Source organism: Geotrypetes seraphini, chromosome 9 (genome assembly GCF_902459505.1).
Source record: "Geotrypetes seraphini chromosome 9, aGeoSer1.1, whole genome shotgun sequence".
NCBI lineage: Eukaryota > Metazoa > Chordata > Amphibia > Gymnophiona > Dermophiidae > Geotrypetes > Geotrypetes seraphini.
Genome location: NC_047092.1, coordinates 167,289,451 through 167,306,255, shown reverse-complemented (window position 1 = coordinate 167,306,255; position 16,805 = coordinate 167,289,451). Strand labels below are relative to the sequence as shown.

The 16,805-nt window shown below is 45.3% G+C and overlaps 1 protein-coding gene across 1 annotated transcript in view; it reads left to right on the top strand.

Moving 5' to 3' along the window:
• The first annotated feature begins 2,098 nt into the window (after positions 1-2,098).
• The window catches only part of SLITRK3 (SLIT and NTRK like family member 3), an 80,716-nt gene continuing 66,009 nt past the window's right edge, over positions 2,099-16,805 (top strand). The window contains exon 1 of the mRNA XM_033959734.1: positions 2,099-2,358. The gene's annotated coding sequence lies outside the window, so the exon portion shown is untranslated. The remainder of the gene's footprint in view (positions 2,359-16,805) is intronic.

The window sequence follows — 16,805 nt, the reverse complement described above, 5'->3', positions numbered from 1 at the left end:
GTCATATTCTATGTTTCTAAAATTTTATTATCCTAAAGAAAATGAATAAAATCTAATCTGTATAATAAGAAAATCCCAGTTTGGGAGATTTTTTTTTTTTTTTTTTTAATAAACCTCTAGAATAAGCAACAGCATTTCCATGCAGATCTTGTCAATAGTGCCAGAAAGTCATTACAATTGGCAAGCGTTTTGCATATGTCATTTCGGGCCCTCTTTAAACTTCCCACTAGAGAGGTATCTCTACATTCAAAATCCAAAAATCACAGTTTGGCACTGTCATCGTTGTTGGCTATTTATCTCAAAAGAAAGGAGAGGAATTGCACCAGCTTGGGGGCTGACTTAGCCCTCTTACCCGGAGCATATTGTCAATGTGATTTAAGAGAGGTTTGCATTGCTACCATCCATGCAGCTCTTATGTGAACAAATGGAAGCCTTAGGCTTTCAGAGATGTCAGTCTGGTACCTTTCATGAGTACTAAAGGGTCAACGCACGACAGACATTAACATCTACTGATATCGTGGGTAAACAAGATGTCTAGTGGCTGTATTAAAAGCGATTCAAATCTGGAATGAATTGCAACAGAAGCTAATCTACAGGCACATATTTATTTATTTTATTTATTCAATTTCCTATACTGTTCTCCCAGGGGAGCTCAGAACGGTTTACATGCATTTATTCAGATACTCAAGGAGTTTTTTCCCTCTCTATCCCATCAGGCTCACAATCTACCTAATGTACCTGGGGCAATGGGGAGATTAAGTGACTTGCCCAGGGATACAAGGAGCAGCATGGGTTTGAACCCACAACCCCAGGGTGCTGAGGCTGTAGCTTTAACCACTGCGCCACTCTAGAAATAAAAATGTAGCAAAAGTGAGCCAAGTATAGGATAATCAAGCCATTGTGACATCACTGATGAGGTTGGTGGAAAGAGGCATTATGATGTCACAATACCAGCTGTGATTATCAGAGGCTGAAGCTTTTCACACTATTTATTTATCCAGTTTTCTATACCATTCTCCCAGGGGAGCTCAGAACGGTTTACACGAGTTTATTCAGGTACTCAAGCATTTTTCCCTGTCTGTCCTGGTGGGCTCACAATGGGGCAATGGGGGAATTAAGTGACTTGCTCAGGGTCACAAGGAGCAGCGTGGGTTTGAACCCACAACCTCAGGGTGTTGAGGCTGTAGCTTTAACCACTGTGCCACACTCTCTGCCCTTGCAGACAATATTGCAAAAAAAATAAAATTAAAAAAAAAAAAATATATATATATATATATATATATATAACTGTCGAAAACACAGAGAGGGTGAAAGTACATCAAATGAACACAGAAGCAAAAAAAAAAAAAAGCACCGAGAATCTAAAAATTGGGACTAATTTTTATTAAATTGACCCAAAATATAACTGTGGCACATTATGTGCATTCTATTCCATGTACTTTTTCAATTTGTTCACAGGTGATGAGCTAATTTGCATACTTTAATATACCTTTAGGTCACCATACTTTTCACACTAAAATTATTATAATCTAGTCTGCCACTATGAGACCAGAGGCACCATTTTGGACTTGATACCCTGAGCCACTGGTTTGTATGTGTGTGTGTGTGTGGGGGGGGGGGTGCTACAAGAGGAGAGGCACTGGTGAGGAAAAGAGGTGCAGACAGAGAGGCACGTCCTTTAGGCGATCAGCTGGCGCCAGTGCCTCTCCTCCTCACCGGTGTCTTGCCGCACACCCGGAATCTCACCGTGCCATGGCACACAGTGTGCGACACACCGATCTAAACTCAAGTGGTAGATTTGGAATTCATAGGAAAATTTAATATGGTTGGCTGTATGAAAGAGATTTAATCTACCCTGGATTGTGTGACATTTCCATCCCTAGTGATGAACCTGTCAGAGTTAAGTCCAGTACTGAACTAGTTCCCAGAGGCAGGAAACCAGCTGAATGTAAAGCCTCAGAGGCTGCAGAAGTCAGGGCTGCCTATCCTGAAGGGAATGAGCTTGACTCTGACCCAGAACCTGTCAGGAGAGCAAGTTCCATTAGAAAGTTCAGTCAGATCCCAAGCTGCTCTACACCCAGTGAACTGAGAGGGAGCCAGAGAGCATACAAACCTGTGCCCCAGTCATGTAAGCTAGGGGCACAGCTCTCAAAGAGTCTGAAGCATGTGGCTCAGGAAGACCTGGCAGATAGGACTTTTCTGGCCAGACAAGGGAAGGCACCAAGCAGGAGTAAATTGAGTGGGAAGGCCCTGAATCACAGAGTACTGTACTCCAGAGCTGGAAGCCCCAAAGAAAGCATGGAAATAGCAGCTTTTGAAATGCCCTGGGATGACTCCGAACAAATCAGTTTCTTGCTAGTGAGTTATTTTGCTTCTTTTTTTCTTGTATATTTTGTTGGGACAATGTCCTAAATGAATTGGATACCAAGGAACTGTATTGAAGTTTATTTTTCACAGCAGTGGGGTCTGGGCTGGAGCAGGGCTAGAATTGTGCACAGCCCTGATCGATTTGCTGTACACCAGTTGGGACTGAACCTTGTTTGTTGCCTTGGAACTGATGTGGATTATGGCAACAAAGTGAGTTCCAGAATTGTGGGGTAGGGTTTTTGCGGGTGCTTGTTAAAAGCTTTTTGCTAGAGTGAACCCAGCAATTCTTGTTCCAGTTCCCAGGAACTGGAGAGGTGCCATGGCCTAGAGAGGCAATAGTTTGAAATTTGTGTTTCTATGAGGTATTTTCTTTTTTTTTTTTCTTTATAATTTTAGAATACAGTTCAATTCAGAACAGTACAAGATGAAGATAAACATTATTAAATAACACAAAACAAAATTAAACAATTTCTATTAGATAAGAATTTTCCTTGCCCACAACTATGGAGGAGTTGAAGGCACTATTACAGATTAAAGTATAAAAGAAAATGGTTCATAGACAACCCCGCGAAAGACAAAGGCGCGCGCCGACAACTGAGCGCAAGATGGAGGCGCACGCCGAAGAAAATTACAGTTTTTAGGGGCTCCGACGGGGGGTTTTGTTTGGGAGCCCCCCCAGTTTACTTAATAGAGATCGCGCCGGCGTTGTGGGGGGATTGGGGGGTTGTAACCCTCCACATTTTACTGTAAACTTAACTTTTTCCCTAAAATCCCCCAAACCCCCCACAACGCGGCGCGATCTCTATTAAGTAAAGTGGGGGGGGGTTCCCCCCCAGGCCCCCCTGTCGGAGCCCTAAAAACAGTAATTTTCTGCGGCGCGTGCCTCCGCACTGCGCTCAATTGTCTGTGTGCGCCTTTGTCCCGGCGCGCTTTTGACCTGACACCAAGGAAAATATAAGGGCTCCTTTTACTAAACCCGCACTACGCTTCTAGAACGCCAGCTCAATGCTTGAGTTTTGGTGGAATACAAACTGGCTACTGTGAACCGTTTCGCTATTGGAATCAAAGCCAGTGAAATAGTTTGTGTTGGTTGGTTTTTACTCGCTGATGAACTATTAAAAAACTCAGTAGCAGTCGGGTGCAGAAAACCTGTGGATGTTTGTTTTGCCTGAACTGTGGATTAAAAGGAATTGCAATTGTCTGAAGCATTTTTGGTTTTCTTTTTAAACCAGAAAACTGTATTGGTGTTGTAGGGCCTCCCTCCTTGGGAGTCGCTCCAGGGTCCGTGCTGCCACCTGTCGGCGGTCCCCCGCAGTCTCCTTGCAGCCCTGGCAGGTGACAATTGACAGTCCTATTATGCACAGACAGTTGCTGAGTTGTGGCACGTTCTATTAATAAGTCACAATCCTATGGCATCCAAAGTCTTTTGTCAAGAATCCCAAATCTTAGTGGTATGAGAATATGATAGCGACTGAGTATCATTGCTGAGATCCTATACAAATATTTCATCTATCAGTTGAGTCAGGTTTGTTGGCGTGAATCTTGCATCCTATTAATAGTTACAGCAGAGCCATTTATCCAGGGCCGAATCACAAGTTGGCCCACAGGCCAACTAGCATATAGGGCCCCCTCCCCCTTCCCAGCTACAACTGCCAAGTACATAGTTTTACTATCCATCACACAAGGAATAAAATATACAGTACACGCAGCAGTGCAAGTCTTGTTCAATTTATACAAGTATGCATATAACACCAAGTCGTGTTTTAAAGTTAAACAATTACCGTATTTTTCGCTCCATAAGACGCACTTTTTCCACCCTCAAAAAGGGGATGGAAAAGTGGGTGCGCCTTATGGAGCGAATACACCTTCCCCCCCCCCGGTACCTTTTTAAAAAGTTGCGGTGCTCTCCTGCTGGACGGTTGTCTTTGGAAGCAGAGCAGAGTGGTGCGACGCAGGAGCACAACCTTTGCGCTTCCTGCCTGGTCCCGCGTCGCTCAGTGAGAACTGACCTCAGCCAATCACTGAGCGGCGCGGGACTAGGCAGGAAGGCCAAAGGTTGTGCTCCTGCGTCGCGCCGCTCTGCTTCCAAAGACAGCCCAGGAGAGCACCGCAACTTTTAAAAGGCACTGGGGTGGCTTTGGGCTGGCGGCTTCGGGTGCGGGCGGCTTTGGGCAGGCTCCTTCGCTGCGACGGCTTCTGACTGGCTTGCAGGCGGGAGGCTTCAGGTGCGGGTATCATCGGGTGGGCTCCTTCGCTGCAGCGGCTTCTAACTGAGCTGCAGACTGGAGGCTTCCGGTGCAGGCGTCGTCGGGTAAGCTCCTTCACTGTGAGCAGCTTCGGGTGTGGGCAGATTATGGTTGTGGGCTGGCTGCTTCGGGTGCGGGTGGCTTTGGGCTGCGGGTGGGATGCTTCAGGCTGCTTAGCACCAGAAGCACCAGACCACCAGACGCACCCCCCTGTAGAGGAAGAAATTTTTTTCCTTGGTTTTTCCTCCTTTACAGGGTGGTGCGTCTTATAGACTGAAAAATACAGTATGTGTATAAGATCAAGGATCTAGCTTACTGATTTAGAACCCTTTTATCAAGCTACGCTAGAGGTTTATAGCATGGGCTATTGAGGCAAGTGCTCCGATGTTCATAGGAATTCTACGAGCGTTGGAGCATTTACCGCGGCCAGCTCGCGCTAAAAACCTCTATCACAGCTTGATAAAAGGGGCCCTTAGTAATTGTCTAACCTCACCACCTATCCCTGCTGCCACAACTGTTGCTAACTTTCCCCTGTTCTTCTGAGTCCAACTCGTTTCTTAACTGATCTGACAGCCGCGGGCCCAGGCCGCAATCCGCCAACAAAGACAGAAACCCAAAAGATGATTTTGGCTTCACATTTTTAACGATTCTGATTCTTTCTTATCTTTTTTTTCTAAAAGTTTGCAATTAGCACACCTCTTAAAGCAGGGGTGCCCACACTTTTTTGACTCGCGAGCTACTTTTAAAATGACCAAGTCAAAATGATCTACCAACAATAAAATTTAAAAAAAAACACAACGCACACTGTACGCATAGAAAATATTAATTATCATTCCTATTCCGGGGTTTTTTTCAAAGAGGTCAAAGCAGATGACTCTATGCACTATCACCTTAGTAACAACCATACAAAAATAGACAAATACCCATCCCCCTCCCTTTTTACTAAACCACAATAGCAGTTTTTAGCGCAGGGAGCTGCGCTGAATGCCCAGCGCTGCTCTGGACGCTCATAGGTTCCCTGCGCTAAAAACCACTATTGCGGTTTAGTAAAAAGGGACCATATTGTAAAATATAGACAGCAGATATAAATTCAGACACATTTTGATCACTAAATTTAAAATAAAATCATTTTTCCTACCTTGTCTGGTGATTTCATGAGTCTCTGGTTGCACTTTCTTCTTCTGACTGTGCATCCAATCTTTCTCTCAGCCTGTATGCTTCCTCTCCTCCACACCTCATTCCCTCCCCCAACTTTTTCTTCCTCTCTCCCTGACCTTTCTTTCTTTCTCTCTTCATGCCCCCTTTCTTTTTTTCTATTTCTCTTCTTTCCTTCTGTCTCCCTGCCTACCCCCTTTTTTTCTTTCTGCCTGCCCTTCCCCAAGCCACTGCCACTGCCGCTGCCATCGGGGAACAGGATCCAAACGCCACCAATGGATAACAGACGCCGATGCCGCACCATGCTCTCTCTGCTTCGGGCGATCAATCTTCCTCTCCCCGACGTTAATTCTGCCGTCGGAAAGGAAGTTCCGCCCAGCCAGGCAGCGATTGGCTGGCCCGAACTTCCTCTCTGACGGCAGAATTGATGTCGGGGAGAGGAAAATTGATCGGCTCGATAGATCGCCAAGGCAAAGTGAGTCCTGGGATCGACTCACTTTGCTTTGGCGAGCTACCGAGCTACACTGATATTTTGTTGGTTGCTGTTGGTGCCGTTATTGTTAAATAAACCGTAAGCCTATAAGACAGGGGTGCCCAATAGGTCGATCGACAGTAAAAATTGTACATAGGGCACAAGTGCATAGGGCACAAAACATAGGCCCTCATTTACTAAGGTGTGCTAACCGATTAGCGCGCTAATCGAATTAGCGTGCGCTAAACGCTAACACGCGCATGTTAGTCTATGGACGAGTTAGTGTTTAGCACGCGGGGATAATCTAGGTAGATACTGATAGACGGAAGGAAAGAAAATATTTTGCTTGGTCGTTTAATATAACATAAAAGTTTATTTCTATACCGCAAGACCTTATAGTTACAGAAGGAAAAGAAAACAGAGTACAATTTCTTCATGGATGACTGGAATTTACAAACCTAAAATGGTCAACAAGATATTCTGGTGCTAAGCCATATGTGACTTTATAATATATACATCCAAACTTTAAAAATAACTCTTGCTTCAAATGGAAGCCAAATGAAGTTTTCGATAATATGGTGGCAAGTGAACTGTTTGCCTCAAATTGAAAATCAAATGAACCACAGTATTCTGAATAATACATAGGGCTCCTTTTACTAAGCTGCGATAGCGTTTTTAGCGCGCGTGGAATTTCCGCGTGCGCTAGACGCTAACGCCAGCATTGAGCCATGCATCCTCTTTTTGCCCAGCAAAAATCTGGTAACCCTAACCCAGGGTAGATAATTCCCGATCCACACCAACATTTACCCCCTTTCACCCCCGCTGAGTAGTTTTCAGATTACCACAAGCCTGAAGTGAGCCCCTGAATGTTTTTCGCTTCTTAGAAATTCCCCTGATGCAGCTTGACCGCGAAACAGGGCTTGTCGGGAATACTAAGATTACTTCCAGTGCAATGCTATACTGAAAGGAATTAGCACCGGGAGATTTTTTTCACTGTGCTGCGGTGATCTTGCCTACACCAGAGGATATATCATTAAGATAAGTGCGGGTTTTTGATTCTATTTAAACAGTTTTGAAAATTCTGATGTTTATGAATTATATACATTGAACTTTACCTTTTAACGGAGTTTTTCTCAGACCGAGGCTGTGTCTAGGACAATTTTGCACTTGTCGTAGTAGTTTCCGGAGTTTGCTCTCAGGGAACACTGAGGTCTTTTCTCCGTATTTTTTGACACCTGCTCTATTTATGTCTCTGGGAAGGGGCTATAATTCAAGAATATCTGTTGGTGGCTATACTTTGGTAAGATTTCAGCCAGAAAATGGAAAAAAAGGATAAGCAGTTCCCAGCAATCAATAGCTTCAGTGGTATTGAAACTGGAGAAAATTTGGTGTCAGGTCAAAAGCGCGCCGGGACAAAGGCGCGAGCAGACAACTGAGCGCAGCGCGGAGGCGCGCACCGAAGAAAAAGACTGTTTTTAGGGGCTACGATGGGGGTGTGTGGGGGGAACCCCCCACTTTACTTTATACAGACTGTGCCGCGTTGTGGGGGGTTGTAACCCCCCACATTTTACTGAAAACAACTTCTTCCCTGTTTTTAGGGAAAAAGTTACCTTTTCACTAAAATGTGGGGGGTTATAACCCCCCAAACCCCCCACAACGCCACCGTGATCTGTATTAAGTAAAGTGGGGGGGGCTCCCCAACAAAACCCCCCGCCGCAGCCCCTAAAAACAGTCTCTTTCTTCGGCGCGCGCCTCCGTCTTGCGTTCAGTTGTCGGCGCGCGCCTTTGTCTTCCGCGTTACTGTCTATGAACCGAAAATTTGACCAGACAAAAGTCATATGATATAAAAAGTCTTTAATGTTCATTATTACTGTAACCCAACTACTGTAAAACCTGACATAGTTACGTTGGGTAATTGTCTGCCTATCTATGTATATGTCTTGCAAGAATTATATTCTTGATGCAAACACAAGCGCATAAAAACATACAAAAGTACCACATCGATACAAGTCCAAAATCTTCTCTCCATCTTTTTTTCATTCACTAGCCAGAAAAATTCAAGGCACATTTATTCAGGTTTCGTACATAATCCAGTGCCATTGTTTCATCATCCAGCCCAGCAAGAGGTGATCTTCCACCACATACCTGGCTTGTGTCAGTTAAATCGATGGTTGCACCAGTTAAATACAACGCTGCTGTCTGTCCGTTTCCCCTGCAGATACTAGCTGTCAGTGATGGATGGCCTGGATTGTGGGCTGTTCTTTTGTCTTTTGAGCAGAAAGAGATGCGAGTTTGTCAAAATGAGTCCTCATTTGAACCTAGCGGCGCATAATTTATAAATATGATTGAAAGGCAGTGGAGGAAAGCACTGGAACCAACTTAATTCATTTCCTGCGCTGGCTGCTGATCAGGGATTTTAGGGATCCGGGGATTTTAGTCATTCGCCTGAAGTGCAAAAAACCTTGTAGACAATCCCTTTCGCCATCTGAAATCCGACTGCTATACCGAATCCAAGACCTCTGACAGAAGCTGTGAATATAAAAAAAAAAACAACAACCTAGATGTGAGATTAACGTGAACAAGAATAACCTCTGAGTATTCAAGGCAGACGGAATTAATTTTAGGGTTAATATTCAGCAGGGTTTAAACAGATGGGACAGGCTCCAGCGTGCTTGAATCACGCTGAACAGGTCATTTGTCAATATCCAGTGCCTTTACTTGATACTACCCTGTTTCCCCAAAAATAAGCCCTAGCACAGGGGTAGGGAACTCCGGTCCTCGAGAGCCGTATTCCAGTCGGATTTTCAGAATTTCCCCAATGAATATGCATTGAAAGCAGTGCATGCAAATAGATCTCATGCATATTCATTGGGGAAATGCTGAAAACCAGACTGGAATACGGCTCTCGAGGACCGGAATTCCCTACCCCTGCCCTAGCAAGATGCTCCTAATATAAGCCCTACCCCCAAAATAAGCCCTAGTTAAGATCGACCCCAGCAGCTCCATCGCTGACACTAGTTCTGCCTGATTCGCTGAAAATATTGGACTCGTCAATTCAGCATCCCCCACCCCAGTGAGACTTGACATACCTCTGCTCCGAGGTTTCCTAAAGCAGCAGCGCTCTGAATGGGCTGCTTTGTGGCCTCCCCCCCTGGGGACTTCCCTCTTTTGTGTCATGGTGGGAGGATCAGTGGGATTCTGCTGCACAGGAGGATGGGAGGGATAGAAAGATGCTGTAGAGGAAAGGCCCATCCCTGATGGGGAAGACTGCGCAGCAGCCCATTCAGAGCGCTGCAGTCGCCGCCGCTGTTTTTGGAGGCCTCGGAGCGGAGGTATGTCAGTCTCACAATGGGAGGGTCGGTGGGGTTCTGCTGCACAGGGGGATAGGAGGGAGGGATAGAAAGATGCTGCACAAGGGGATGGGTAAGAGGGGAGGAAAGATGCTGCACATAGGGGGTGGGAGAGAAAGGAAAGAGGAAGGGAGAGATGATTGTTGTACATGGAAAAAAATAATTCATCTTCCCAGAAAATAAGCCCTAATGCGTTTTGTGGACCAAAAATTAATATAAAACACTGTCTTATTTTCGGGGAAACATAGTACTACTTTTATTAATGATTTCTTTACCTGGACAGGGCCACTGAATATGGACAGCCAGCCCCTTTAATCTGGAGCTCTTTACCTGCCCACATAAGAGAGGGAAAAAAAAATCTAGACAAGTTCAAAGGAGCCCTAAAAAGTTTTATATTCAAAGATGCCTTTGAGTTGTAATCCTAACCTGCCCTTCTTGCACCCAAGCTTTAGCTTGCTACTGGTTCCTACCTAGACCTTTAAGAAACTTGATTAATTCTCCCCTCCCCCTTCTCTCTTAAACTTTTACATATACTTTTCTTAAACCTACTGTAGTTCTCCCTCCTCCCACTTTGTTTCCTGTATGTTCGTTTTTGTCTCCGTCAGCATCTTTTTACGTCTGTTTTTTGATTACACTTCTCCCTCCGGATTCGCGGGGGATAGGGGCAAAGCCGGACTGCGAATGGCGAAAAACCGCGAATATCCGGCTCTGACCCACCCCCTCCTCCCTCTCGCCTTCCCGGCCTTACCTGGTGGTCTAGTGGGCTTTCGGAGCAGGAACGATCTTCCTACGCTCCTGCCCCGTACAGATCGCCATTAGGAAATGGCTGTGGGGAGTTCCCGTAGTCTCTCGAGACTATGACGGGAACTCCCTACAGCTATTTCCTAGTGGCGATCTGCACGGGGCAGGAGCGTAGGAAGATCGCTCCTGCCACGAAAGCCCGCTAGACCACCAGGTAAGACCGGGATGCCGGGGGGAAGACTTAAGGATGTTTTTTTTTTTCCCCCCTCCCCCAAAAATCGCAAATATGTGAAATTGCGATTACTGAAACCGCGAATGGGGAGGGGGAAGTGTACGTGTATTCCCAATTTTTACTGTACATCGCCTAGAAGTAATGATATGCGATCAATCAGATTTTTAATAAACTTGAAACTTGCACTCTGACCATCACAGCACTGTCTGATTAGTGCGGGAGGAAGAGGGAGCTGACAATTAAACAGTTAGTGACAATTTTCAGTCCAAGCTTCTGAGCTTTGGAATAACTTGCCACTCTCGCTAAGAAGCTTAGGCCCCTTCTTATCTTTTAGGAAGGCTCTGAAGACAGTCTTATTTGTCAGACATTTTGAAAATTAATTATTCTACTTTTTCCAAATTAGATTTTTTTTTTTATGTCCTGTTCTTTTCTGTTGCTCTATCCTTAATGTTAACCATCGAGCTCCAAATTGGTTGATGACCCAGCGTATAAAACTAAGGGCTCCTTTTACAAAGCCGCATTAGCGGCTTTATTGCACGCACCTTTTTAGCGCGCGCTAATCCCCGTGCTAGCCGAAAAGCTACCGCCTGCTCAAGAGGAGGCGGTAGCGGCTAGCCCAGCTGGCAACTTAGCACGCGTTATTACGCGTGTTAAACTGCTAACGCGGCTTCGTAAAAAGGAGCCCTAAGTTTTAGTTTAGGGCTCCTTTTACTAAGGTGCGCTAGCGGTTTTAGCGCACGCTTAGCGTGTGCTACAACGCCATGCGCGCTAAACGCTAACGCCTCCATAGAGCCTGCGTTAGTATTTTTCATTTAGTGCGTGGTTTGCGCACACTAATCTTTTGCGCATGCTAAAAACGGTAGTGCACCTTAGTAAAAGGAGCCCTTAGTTTATTAAAAATGTGATACTGTACCACCTAATTAAACTTCAAGGCGGTGTGCAGTAATAATATAAGGGGTTGCATAGGACTTAAACAGTATTAATACAATTGGAGAATTCATAGACTAATAACTAATGAAGACTAAAAAGTTATGCAAAAAGGCTGACCTAATTTTAGCTTGCCAAGTTAACTGGGAACAGGTCTGAGTATTAGCCAGTGCCTGGATAACATCAAGGTGACCACATTGACCTGGATATTCAATGCTGGAGCCCAGACATAACCCAGACTCAATATCCAGGCTTAATTCAGTCCTGGGCCATCAGTGGCTTAAACACCACTGACTGCTGTGGGCTGAATTTGGGGTCTTTTGTTTCCAATGGGTAGGGTAACTCTAACCTGTGACCACTATAGTGTAGCAAGCCATAACTGTGCCCTGTGCCCCTCCCCCTACTGCTCTCCTGCCTTACCCACAATGCAGCATATCCATCTATCTCCCCTCCCTCCAGAATCCACCCCTCTCCAAACCACTTACCTGCAGGCAGTGGTGGAGCAAGAGTAGGAGGCATCTGAGGCGGTGGCACTCCCACTCCCCCCCCCCCAACACCGCTTGCACTCCCCTTCCCGTCCCCCCCACCACTTGCATTCCCACTCCCTCCCCCCCACCACCACTTGCACTCCCACTCCCTCCCCCCACCACTTGCACTCCCCTTCCCTTCCCCATACCTGTGTAGCTTCCTGGCGTGTGCAGCACCTCTAAATTGCTGCTCGTGCCAGCTTCGGCTCTCCCTCTGACATCACTTCCTCCTCCTCCTCCTCTTAATTATTTCTATAGCACTTCCAGACATGCGCAGCGTTGTACAGAATCACAAAGAAGACAGTACCTGCGTGAAACAGTTTACAATCTAAACAGACAAACAGGATGTCGTGGATATAGTTAAGGGGCACGGTTAATCAGTTGGCTGGGTTGGTGGGCAGTGGAGAGTAGGATTATGGACTGAAGGTTATATCAAAAAGGTGGGTTTTCAGTCTGCTTTTAAACAAGGGAAGGGGGCATGGCGGACAAACTTGGGTAATTTATTCCAGGCTTAGGGGACAGCTAGATAAAAGGAACAAAGTCTGGAATTGGCAGTGGAGGAGAAGGGTAACGCTAAGAGCGGCTTATTTGAGGAATGGAGTTCTCTGGGAGGTGTATAAGGAGAGAGAAGCGAGGAGAGATATTGAGGGGCAGCAGAATGAACACACCTGTAGGTCAGCAATAGGAGCTTGAACGGTATGCGGAGAGGGAGAGGGAGCCAGTGAAGTGATTTAAGGAGAGGGGTGTCATGAGTGTAACGAGGTTGGTAGAAGAGGAGTCATGCAGCAGAGTTTTGCACAGATTGCAAGGAGGAGAGGTGGCATTGTGGGAGACCCAGAAGTAAAATACCCCATCTTACCCCCTCCTCCTCTTAATTAAAGAAAAGAGAAATGTTTTCAGAAATAGAAATCACTGCTACATGTAATAAAAGTGAGACACGTATAGGCCATTGTGACATCACTGATAAGGTATTGGTGGAATGATGCATTATGACATCACAGTATTAGCTCTGATTACCAGAAACTGAAGTTATCAATGTGGGCTACCGACACAATGGATTTCCCATTTTATTCAATGAAATCTAATTGCCCATAACTGGGATTAACAGTAAAATAACAGATCTTAGAAACAGCTCAAGTTGATAACTTTCCTCTTAGATACATTGAGCCATTAACACGTAAACTCCTTATTAACATATGCAGATGCCACATAAGCCTTCTAAAATGACCTTCATTGAGTATTAAAGTGGTGTATTAATATGCTGTTGGTGTCATTTGTACACTTGCATAAAACCGCTTGTTCATTCACCCGAACTATAGCTAAGTGATGCTGGGTAGAGAATGACATGGTGACAAAATTCATCACCGTTCCCGTCCCCGCGGATAACCGCGGGAAATAATCTTATGTCATTTTCTAGTGTCTATTTCGACCTCAGTCCTTCTGCACCAGCATTCTTCAAAGCAAAGCTTGCGGGTCAGTGGTTGTGGCCATTCATACTCTGATTCTTATGTGAGCCAAGGATAATGAAGCCATTGTGATTTCACTGATGTGATTGGCTCTTAGGCACTGGTGGAATGAGGCATTATGACATCACAATATCTGCTCTGGATACCAGAGACTGTCATTTTCAACCTCAGTCCTTCTATACCAGCATTCTTCAAAGCATAGCTTGCGGGTCAGTGGTTGTGGCCATTCATACTCTGATTCTTATGTGAGCCAAGGATAATGAAGCCATTGTGACATCACTGATATAATTGGTTCTTAGGCACTGGTGGAATGAGGAGGCATTATGACATCACAATATCTGCTCTGGATACCAGAGACTGTCATTCTGTAGTGTCTATCTCAAAATCAGTCCTTCGACACCAGCATTCTTCAAAGCAAAGCTTGCAGGTCAGTGGTTGTGCCCAATTATACTCTGATTCTTTCCTCTCTCCTTAAAGAATGACATGAAGACGGTTTCCCGCGGTTATCCGCGGGGACGGGAACTGTGATGAATTTTGTCACCGTGTCATTCTCTAATGCTGGGTTCTGTGTTAGGAGTCACTGCCCAGGAAAAGGATCTTGGTGTCATTGTTGAGGATGCGTCGAAACCCTCAGCTCAATGTGTGGCGGCTGCTAAGAAAAGAAGTAGAATGTTAGGAATTTATCCGGAAAGGAATGGAAAACAAAGATGAAAATGTTAGAATGCCCTTGTATCGCTCTATGGTACGGCCGCACCTCGGATACTGTGTGCAGTTCTGGTCGCCATATCTCAATAAAGATATAGAATTAGAAAAGGTACAGAGAGGGGCGGCAAAAATGATAATGGGGATGGGACGACTTCCCCAGGAGGAAAAGCTAAAGCGGCTAGGGCTCTTCAGCTTGGAGAAGAAATGACCCGGGGGCGATATGACAGAGGTCTATAAAATACTGAGTGGAGGAAAAAGGGTAGAAGTGAATCGCTTGTTCACTCTTTCCCAAAATACTAGGACTAGGGAGACATGCGATGAAGCTACTAAGTAGTAGATTTAAAACAAACCGGAGGGAGAAAATATTGCTAAAACCCTACTCTTCAAAAAATACATAAAACTTATCTAACAAGATCAGTTCCTACCCAAACCCCACCTACCCGCTCTATTCCCTTAATAGCATATTCTAATATGCTTCTATCTACCCAACCAATGCTAAAATACCTTTATTCACCTAACACAGGGGTGCCCAACGCGTCGATCGCGATCGACAGGTCGCTCGCTCAGGCGACCCCAGTCGATCGCAGAACGGGTTCCCTTCTTCCCTTCTCTTTTTTCCCCTCCTGATTGGCCCGCTCCTGAATTCTGCTGCTGCCTCCGCTGCTCAACATTTAAAAAAAAAAACAAAAAAAGGCTTGGAGAACTTATGCTCCGGGGGCTAACATGTGCTTGTACCGGCTTCCCTTCACTTCCCTCTGAAACCGGAAGTTATGTCCGGGGAGGGGGTAAGAAGGGAAGCCGGCACGCACATGTTAGAGCCCTGTTCGCGGGCTAAAGCGGGAGACAGGTCAGTGAAGCTCGCGATTTGCTCTTCTTGCTGCCAGGTCCTGCCTACTTTCTGTTTCCTCAAAGGCAGGACCCGGCAGCATTTTTCCCAAAATGTCGATCTTGGGCCGATCAGCCTTCCTCTTCCCGACCTCAATTGTGCCGTCGGAGAGGAAGTTCTGGCCAGCGGAACTTCCTCTCCGACGGCAAAATTGACGTCGGGGAGAGGAATGCTGGTGGGCCCGAAGCAAGGAGAGCTTGGCCGGCGGCGGGCGGCTTTGGGGGCCTGTTATCCGATGGCAGCGGCAGAAGCAGTGGCTTGTGGGTGGGCAGGGAGGGAGAAAGAGGGCAGGCAGGGAGACAGAAGGAAAGAAGAGAAACAGAAAAAAAGAATGGGGGCATGAAGAGAGAAAGAAAGAGAGGGCAAGGAGAGAAGAAGAAAACATTGGGGGGGGGGGAATGAGGTCAGGAAGAGAGGAAGCATACAGGCTAAAAGAAGGGAAGAAAGATTGGATGCACAGTCAGAAGAAGAAAGTGCAACCAGAGACTCATGAAATCACCAGACAAGGTAGAAAAAATGATTTTATTTTAAATTTAGTGATCAAAATGTGTCTGAATTTATATCTGCTCTCTATATTTTACAATATGGTCCCCTTTTACTAAACCGCAATAGAGGTTTTTAGCGCAGGGAGCCTATGAGCGTCGAGAGCAGCGCTGGGCATTCAGCGCAGCTCCCTGCGCTAAAAACTGCTATCATGGTTTAGTAAAAAGGGAGGGGTGGGTATTTGTCTATTTTTGTATGGTTGTTACTGAGGTGACAGTGCATAGAGTCATCTCCTTTGACCTCTTTGAAAAAACCCCAGAATAGGAATGATAATTAACAATTGTATGCGTACAGTGTGCGTTGTGTTTTTTTTTTAAATTTTATTGTTGGTAGATCATTTTGACTTGGTCATTTTAAAAGTAGCTCGCAAGCCCAAAAAGTGTGGGCACCCCTGACCTAACACTTACCACCTTAAGATCTCGACTACTCTTTGGTAATTGTTATGTAACTCTTATGACATCTCTTATGCTATTCATGTAAACTTTTTTAATGTAATTTCTGAAAACTTTTATGTAATCCACCTTGAACCGCAAGGTATTGGCGGAATAGAAATCGCTAATGTAATGTAATTAAGCTCTGGAATTTGTTGCCGGAGAATGTGGTGAAATCAGTTTGCTTAGCGGGGTTTAAAAAGGTTTGGATAATTTCCTAAAACAGAAGTCCATAGGCCATTTGTTGAGATGGCTTGGGGAAATCCACTGCTTTTTCCTAGGATAAGCAGCACAAAATCTGTTTTACTACTTGGGATCTAGCTAGGTACTTCGGACTGTTGCAAACAGGATACTGGGCTTGATGGACTTTTGGTCTATCCCAGTAGGGCAATGCTTATATTCTTAATTTGATTTAAGAACATTGAGAACTATTGAAAACCACTTTTTTTTTTACACATATGGGGTCCTTTTACTAAGGCGCATTAACTGATTTAGCGCGCGCTAACCGATTTAGAATAGAATAGAATGGGCGCCTTAGCATTTAGTGCACGCTAATCTTTAGTGCCCCTAAGTATGACCCCCCCCATATTGAGAATCGTAAGTTTAATACAGGTACACCACCATTTCCAGCGATGGATGGTCCGGCACCTCATTTACGCATTAACCTCTATCGCAGATTTGTAAAAGGAGCCCTTAGTATGGCAGCAAGCACAGGGTCACCATATGGCTCCAGAAAAAGGAGGATGGATTGAGACAT